Source organism: Aegilops tauschii, chromosome 2, assembly GCF_002575655.3.
Source record: "Aegilops tauschii subsp. strangulata cultivar AL8/78 chromosome 2, Aet v6.0, whole genome shotgun sequence".
Taxonomy (NCBI): domain Eukaryota; kingdom Viridiplantae; phylum Streptophyta; class Magnoliopsida; order Poales; family Poaceae; genus Aegilops; species Aegilops tauschii.
Genome location: NC_053036.3, coordinates 56,691,794 through 56,699,382, shown reverse-complemented (window position 1 = coordinate 56,699,382; position 7,589 = coordinate 56,691,794). Strand labels below are relative to the sequence as shown.

General features: G+C 42.0%; 1 long non-coding RNA gene across 1 annotated transcript in view; it reads right to left on the bottom strand.

The window, feature by feature from the left end:
• Positions 1–4,609: 4,609 nt before the first annotated feature.
• The window catches only part of LOC120974404 (uncharacterized), a 7,370-nt gene continuing 4,390 nt past the window's right edge, over positions 4,610–7,589 (bottom strand). Inside the window, exon 3 of the long non-coding RNA XR_005769811.1 lies at positions 4,610–5,368. This is a non-coding gene — a long non-coding RNA (uncharacterized lncRNA). The remainder of the gene's footprint in view (positions 5,369–7,589) is intronic.

Sequence of the window (7,589 nt, the reverse complement as noted above, 5' to 3'; positions counted from 1 at the left end):
TGTGTTCCGCATATCCCAAATAGACACACGCATATTACAACTTCCCACCGTCGCTATTATCGTCACCGACAGTGTCAATTGGTAAAAATTTCTGTTGCATCCCAGTTACCTCCTTCCCTGCATAGCTATCACTATCACATAGCTTGTTTGATCCTTGCCAGGTCGTAATTGTGATCATAGTCGTTATTGTTTACACTGTTTAGTGAGTGTTGCCTTTTCTCTGCTTGTGCAAAAGCTGACCAAGCTAAAAAAAATTGCCTGTTCTGTTTGCCATTTTAAGGTAATTATACAACTGAAAAACAATGATCTTGCAAACCAATAGTAGCATTTTAGTGTTATCGGAAATTGTGAAAACGCTAAATTACTATAATTATTTCGATTTATGGGAAAGCTAATATAGGAGTACAAGTGGACGTTTCTACTAATTCACCTTAGAAACATTTATTCCAGTCAACCAAGACATATCATGTCCACTAGTTCTTTTTGGTCACCATCACACCTATAAATTTATCTCGGTATTATCGATTTCGTATAAAAATTTATCTGAGGTACAAAATTCTTATTTGGTCTGTGGTATGAAATTTTGATCATTCTTGATAGTAATGTTAAATAAAATATTGAATCACAAAATATTTTGCAAGACAAATAAAATGATTTTATTTCATTATGTGCATCTGAACGATCACTGTAAATTTTTGTTGTGCCTTATAATGCATATTTCTCAGCAGGAATTTTGCAAAGCAACTGAACTGAGATCGGTTGTACTGTCATGGGATGCTAATGATGGACAAATGTATTGTGTAGTACTTCGCCCATTACATCTAAAAACCTTGTCACTTGGCCGTATCCTTTCATCCTATCCTGCATAAATGAAGTTCTTTCCGAAGTCATCAAGTCAATCTATACAACCTACTGAAATTTCATGTCTAAATTAATGCACTTGTCTCAGAGAACTACTCTTCTGAATTTTGGCATCCTTGTTTGCACAATTTCTTTTTATTTCGTTCGAAATCCCAAATTGTTTTTAGTTCACACCTATATATATCTCCTCTGCAGGACATCTATCTTGAGCTGCAGCTCCGCAAGTTGGGGCACTTTTTTTCATCTATACTAAGTTACTAAGGTTCCACACAAAAATAAATTCACCTATAGTGATTTACAGCGTACTTTCTTCTGCCATGCCTGTCAAAAACCCAACTTTGTTTGCCTGCATGCAGGTGTAACCTTTTACATTTTCCCCTGTTGGCAGTGCACTTTTGTGATTCATTCTGCCATTAATCTGTCAAATCGACCCCTCCTCGGTGTTGATGTCTTTTCATCTTACAACCAGGATATCATCTTTGTTTAGCGTACTACTGCAATGTAACCTAAGACTCTTCTGCCCGATTGCCATTGGTGCTTTGCTTTCTATGTGCAAATGTTTTTTTTCTCCTTTATAATCATCTTCCTCTCCTTCATGTATGTGCTCCTCTCTTTAATTTCCATCTCGTCCACACCCTTCCTTTGAAGCATGGAAATACACAGATTGATGATCATGCTAAATGCTCTGGTTGCAGAATAATTGAGCTTGACTGTACTAATATCATTAACAAGAAATGTTTACAGAACTTTGTTGAATGTTGTGAGTACTTGATTGCTGGATTTGATATCGGGTTCTCTCTTCATAAGTTGCCTGCAACTTTCTTAATTCACAATCACATTACTAAGCTTTTCAATGAACATCTAACCATTCTCATGTGAAGGTCACTTAATATATAACCTAGCTACAGACTATTGTAGTGTGCAACATTAAGTGAAAGTGTCAGATAACCAAAAATTAGCAATAGCTCAACTTAGTGGTGCATCCTTCTGTTTTGCTACCGAAGATCAAATAACCATTCTTATCTGAAGGTCACTTCATATATAACTTAGCTACAGACTAGTAGTTGCAGACCATAAAAGAGAGTGAGTTCAGCCTTAGTACTGTGCAACATTAAGTGAAAATGTCAGACAACCAAAAATTAGCAACAGCTGCATTTAATGGTGTATCCTTCTGCATGCAGGCACACACCATGCTGACATCCAGGGAGCGGGGGATGATGTGCCAGTGCCTCAACTACGAGAATCTGACCCTGGAGGCTTGCAAGGACTTGTTGCTCCGGCGGCCACCCGAGCTCCGAACCCCTGTTTCGCCACCGAAGGTCAAATAACCATTCTTATCTGATGGTCACTTCTTATATAACCTAGCTATAGAGAGACTAATAGTTCCACACCATAAAAAGAGTAAGCTAACCTTTGTAGTGTGCAACATCAAGTGAAGATGTCAGACAACCAAAAATTAGCAATAGCTCCATTTAATGGTGTATCCTTCTGCGTGCAGGCACACACCATGCTGACATCCAGGGAGCGGGGGATGATGTGCCAGTGCCTCAACTATGAGAATCTGACTCTGGAGGTGTGGAAGGACCTGTTGTTCCTGCGGCTGCCCGAGCATCAAACCCCTTGTTCATCGTCGAAGGTCAGACAGCCATTCTCGTCCGAAGGTCACTTCAAATATAACCTAGCTACAGACTAATAGTTGCACACCATAAAAAAGAGTAAGCTAGCCTTTGTGGTGTGCAACATCAAGTGAAGATGTCAGACAACTGAAAATTAGCAACGGCTTGTGTCTATTTCATGATGTATCCTTGTGCAATGCAGCCGCACCCCATGCCGATGTCCGGCAGCAAGCGGGGGACGCTGTGCAGGTGCCTGAACTACGAGAAGCTGGCCCTGAAGGCGTGACCTTGTGCAATGCAGGCAAGTAGTAATGTGTATGCACACGGCAGCTGTTAGTTATCTGTACCATGATATGATGAGCATATCAGTAGTCTTTCCAAGTAGGATTTATGCCTCCCGTCTTGTTTCCCTTCCCAATCGGTGAGGAGCAATAATCATATGCAAGCAATATACAACACACCATTCCCATATCCCTAATCACAAATCCTGATGCACCTTTTGGGCCCCCCAAAAAGGGAAGACCCCTATGTTAGGTGAAGATGTCAGAAAACTGAAAATTAGTACTGTTGTGTGTACTGTTGCAATGGAACCAAGGACTCTTCTGCCGGATTGTCATTGGTACTTTCTATGTGCAACTGTTTTCCCCCTCATTTAATCATCTTCCTCTCCTTTATGTATGTGCTCCTCTTTTTAATTTCCCTCTCATCCACACCCTTCATTTGAAGCATGGAAACACACAAATTGATGATCACTACAAAATTGCCCTGGTTGCAGCATGATTGAGCTTGACTGTGCTAATATCATTAGCAAGAAATGTTTACAGAACTTGGTTGAATTTTGTGAGTACTTGCTTGCTGGATTTGATATCGGGTTCCCTCTTCATAAGTTGCCTGCAACTTTCTTAATTCTCAATCACATTACTAAGCTTTTCAATCAACATCTAATCATTCTCATCCTAAGGCCACTTCATATATAACCTAGCTACTGACTAATAGTTGTGCACCATAAAAGAGAGTAAGTTCAGCTTTAGTAGTGTGCAGCATTGAAGTGAAAATTTCACACAACCAAAAAACTGCAATAGCTCCACTTAATGGTGTATCCTTGTGCATGCAGGCACACGCCGCGTCTGCGCTGATGCCCAGGGAGCAGGGGATGATGCGCTGGTGCCTAAAGTACAAGAAGCTGACCCTGGAGGTGTGCAAGGATCTGTTGTTGCAGCGGCTGCTTGAGCTCCGACCCCCTCTTTCGTCGTCGAAGGTCAGACAACCATTTCTCATCTCAAGGTCACTTCATATATAACCTAGCTACAGACTTAGTTTAGTACTAGTTTGCAACATCAAGTGAAGATGTCAAACAACCAAAAATTAGCAATATCTCTATTTAATGATGTATCCTTGTGCAATGCAGCCACCCCCCATGCTGATGTCCGGGAAGTGGGGGACGTTGTGCGGATGCCTGAACTACGAGAAGCTGCCCTGGATTCGTGACCTTGTGCAATGCAGGCAAGTACCAATGTGTATGCACACGGCAGCTATTAGTCTGTACCCGATAGAATGTGCACATCGGTAGTCTTTCCAAGTACTCCCTCCGTCCCAAAATATAAGAGCATTTTGACACTACACTAGTGTAAAAACCGCTCTTATATTTTGGGACGGAGGGAGTAGGATTTATGCCTCTCATCTTGTTTCCCTTCCCAATCGGTGAGGAGCAACAATCAGACAAAAGCAATATACAGCACACCATTCCCATATCCCGATCACAAATCCTGATGCACCTTTTGGGCCCCCAAAAAGGGAAGACCCCAATGTTAAATGAAGATGTGAGAAAACTGAAAATTAGCAACAACTTGTGTTCATTCAAGGGTGTATCCTTTTGCAATGCAGGCACACCCCAGGGAGCAGGGGACACTGTGCCGGTACCTGAAGCACGAGAAGCTGGGCCTGGAGGCGTGCAAGGACCCGTCCTCGCATCCGCTGCCCAAGCCCCAAACCCCTTGTTCGACAACAATTGCGCGGAGGCAGGTCGTGGTGGGACGAGAAGGAGGCGCTGGGGCTGGGGCTGGGGCTGGACCTGCGGAGTCTGCAGGGGCCGGGTAGCCGAGGTGCGAGGAGACAAGGGACCGGAGTAGTAGTGGTGCCAAGGCGTCCATAATGTGGTAGGCTGCTAGCTAGATGGAGACATGGAGTGGCCTGACCCTTTTTGTAAAGGTTATTTGCTTGATTTGTGCCATGATGGTCGCTGGGTACAAGCGAGGCACACGAGCAAGAGTGGCAGCTGGTCTGCTGGGATTGCAAAGCTTTTGCAGTTGCGGGATGACTGGTCGACAGTGCACTTTTTCTTCTGTCGGCAAACCCATTATTACTTGGCATTTGGCAACAAGTACTGCATTGCTGATTTTGTTGTGGACAAGGCTGGACTTGGTGTTAGGAAGTAGCCGACAGTAACATGAGCTTCATCTTCATAAACTGCAAAAGCACTCTGCGGGCATGCTCTTCAGGCAATGGCGCGTGATCGTCGTAGCGCTCCGTGTTGCCCCTGTGGTCTCGGGTGCAAGATCATCTGCTTGTCCAACGCAGATGTTGAGCATAAGAACATAGGAATTAAACCAGGTTAACTGTAGAACCCAAGTCGCTGTGTTTCTTTTAGGTTCCAACTTCCAATTGCTTCAGACCTCTGCACCAAGTAGCCCAATGGAAATTGAAGTAAAGGAGGGCATATTCCCTTGTTTGTAGATATGTTTTCACTATGAAATATATAATCTGGTTCTTGTTTGTAGTTTTCATCTACAAGTCTATAATCCCTTGTTTGTCGCTGTCAGGCATCAATCAAACTGATGAGCACGCAGAGACGGAACGAGAATCGACCCTGTAGTGGGGTTCTTGCTCCAGCACTGCAAGTCAGAAACAGCCGTCACGTACAGAAGAAAGGAAGATCAAAAACAAGTTTAGGAGAAAGTCTCCTCCTCAGACAAAGAATACACGTTACACACGGCTGAAACAGGTAGATTATGCAGCACGCTTCGCTGCTTATGGCCGGGTCCGTGCAAGTGACGATCGATGTGGCACGCTGTTCATTTGGATATCGACAGGAGATGGTCGATCAAGTGGCCGATCTGATGGTTTTTCGCGTGGCACCACGAGATGATATATCACTATGTGCAAACGAAGTTCAGCCACGGTATGCACACTGCTAATCACTCAAGAACTGTGTTGTGCTAAAGTAGCCCTCAGGAGTTAGTGGCAACCCGGATTTTTTTTTATTTGACTAGGAAAATACTCCTACACTTGCCACGCATAAACGAAGTATCTCTCTTTCAGTTTTTGCGTGATAGTACTATTTGAGCTACCAGAACTCCACTTTAGTTTCACTCCACTAAAAAGGAAAACTCCACTTCGGTTACAGTTTTCATATTTGTTATGTGCAGCAACCAATGTGGACTCATTGTTTGGAAGATGACTTTGACTGCTTGGCATGGGAGAGGTTAGAAGTTCTTTGGATCCTGTAGACATGAATATATGTAGAACTCTGATGTCCCGTTTAGAAGAGATTCGGCTACCGAACCGGCCTGATAAGAGTGAGTTGGGCATTGTACCCCAAAGGTAATTGTTCAATTTGGTCGACGTATCGCTGCGACCTCCGAAATCACTAATTAAGAATTAAGGAGTGCCCTTTCAAAGGTTACTTACGTACACCTCCTCAAGAGTTTTGTCCGGATTTCTCCCCAAGAGTTTTGTTGGGATTTCTCTCCATTCACGAGAGGCATGGGTGAGTTTGTTTGTGTATTTTTTTTATAGATTCTTTTTTTAAACGTGTTATCTCTTAAACCGTTCGTCCAAATCACGAATCATTTTTACCATTGTATTTCTCACGTCGATAGCGAAGCAACGTTCACATGACTGCTCGCATGGTCTTGCCCAACAACGCGAGTGAGCTCGCTCGGCGCTCGCTCGGCATGCGCCCCGTTCCCTCGGTTCAGGATTGACCTGGTCGAGCATTGACCACTTGACCGCTGACTTTGAAAAAAAAATCACGGGTTTCATTCTTTTTGCTAATTTGAAAAAAGTTAGAAGATTCGGAAAATGTTCATGGATTTGAAAAAAGTTAACGAACTAAAAAAAGGTTGATGAATTTTGAAAAGTTCAGGAATTTCTAAAATATTCATGGTTTTTAAAAAATGCATGAATTGAGGAAAAAATAGTCAATTTAATTTATTTTGTGATTTTTGGAAAATTCACGAAATTGAAAAACAAAACAAAATACCAAACAAAACCCGTTATAAAAAACCCTAGAGAAAACTGAACCGCAATAACCAAAGATAATTTTCTAGCACATTCCCAAAACCAGTGAGGGAAAAAGAAAAACACGGGCCAGCCAGTTAGAACAAAGGAAGAGTTGTGGTGTGAGCGCTGCGTGCGAAAACAGCTATAACTGGGCTTCTTCTATAAAAAGGCTATAACTCCGGTTAAGTGCCAAATAGTGTATTTCCAATTACCATTGGTATTCTGCTTTGGTTGTGTGCATGTTTGATGCAGTGGCCGGAGTCATACACCATTTCGAAAACACAAAAATGTATTCAGTGACGTGTCCCAATCCTTATTCTCCACTCTACCTTAGAGTGTAGAGTCATGCTTTTGGGCAAAAAAAGAGAGACAAGGCCTATTAGAAGCCTAACCAGACCAACCAGGATATGAAATGCTAGGTTGACACTTGTTATACCATGGTGATTTTATTAATTAGACCATGGTAGTTTATTTTATGTAGCCTGCCAATTTTATTATTTAGACCATGACAATTTATTTAATTAGACCATGGTAGTTTTATTATAGGTAACATGACAATTTTCTTATTCAGACTAGCAATTTTATTAATTAACCCATGGTTATTTTAATGTAGGTAACATGGAAATTTTATTAATTAGGCCATTTTTATTTTAGTGTAGGTAACATGGCAATTTTATCAATTAGCCCATGGTTATTTTTATTTGGTCATGGCAACTTGTTTCAATAATATTCATAGTACACCATGCAATTTTAAACACATTTTTGCCATGTTAACAAAATATTTGTTGCAAGCATTTGGATGATAACACCCTAGCCACCCCCGGGGGATAC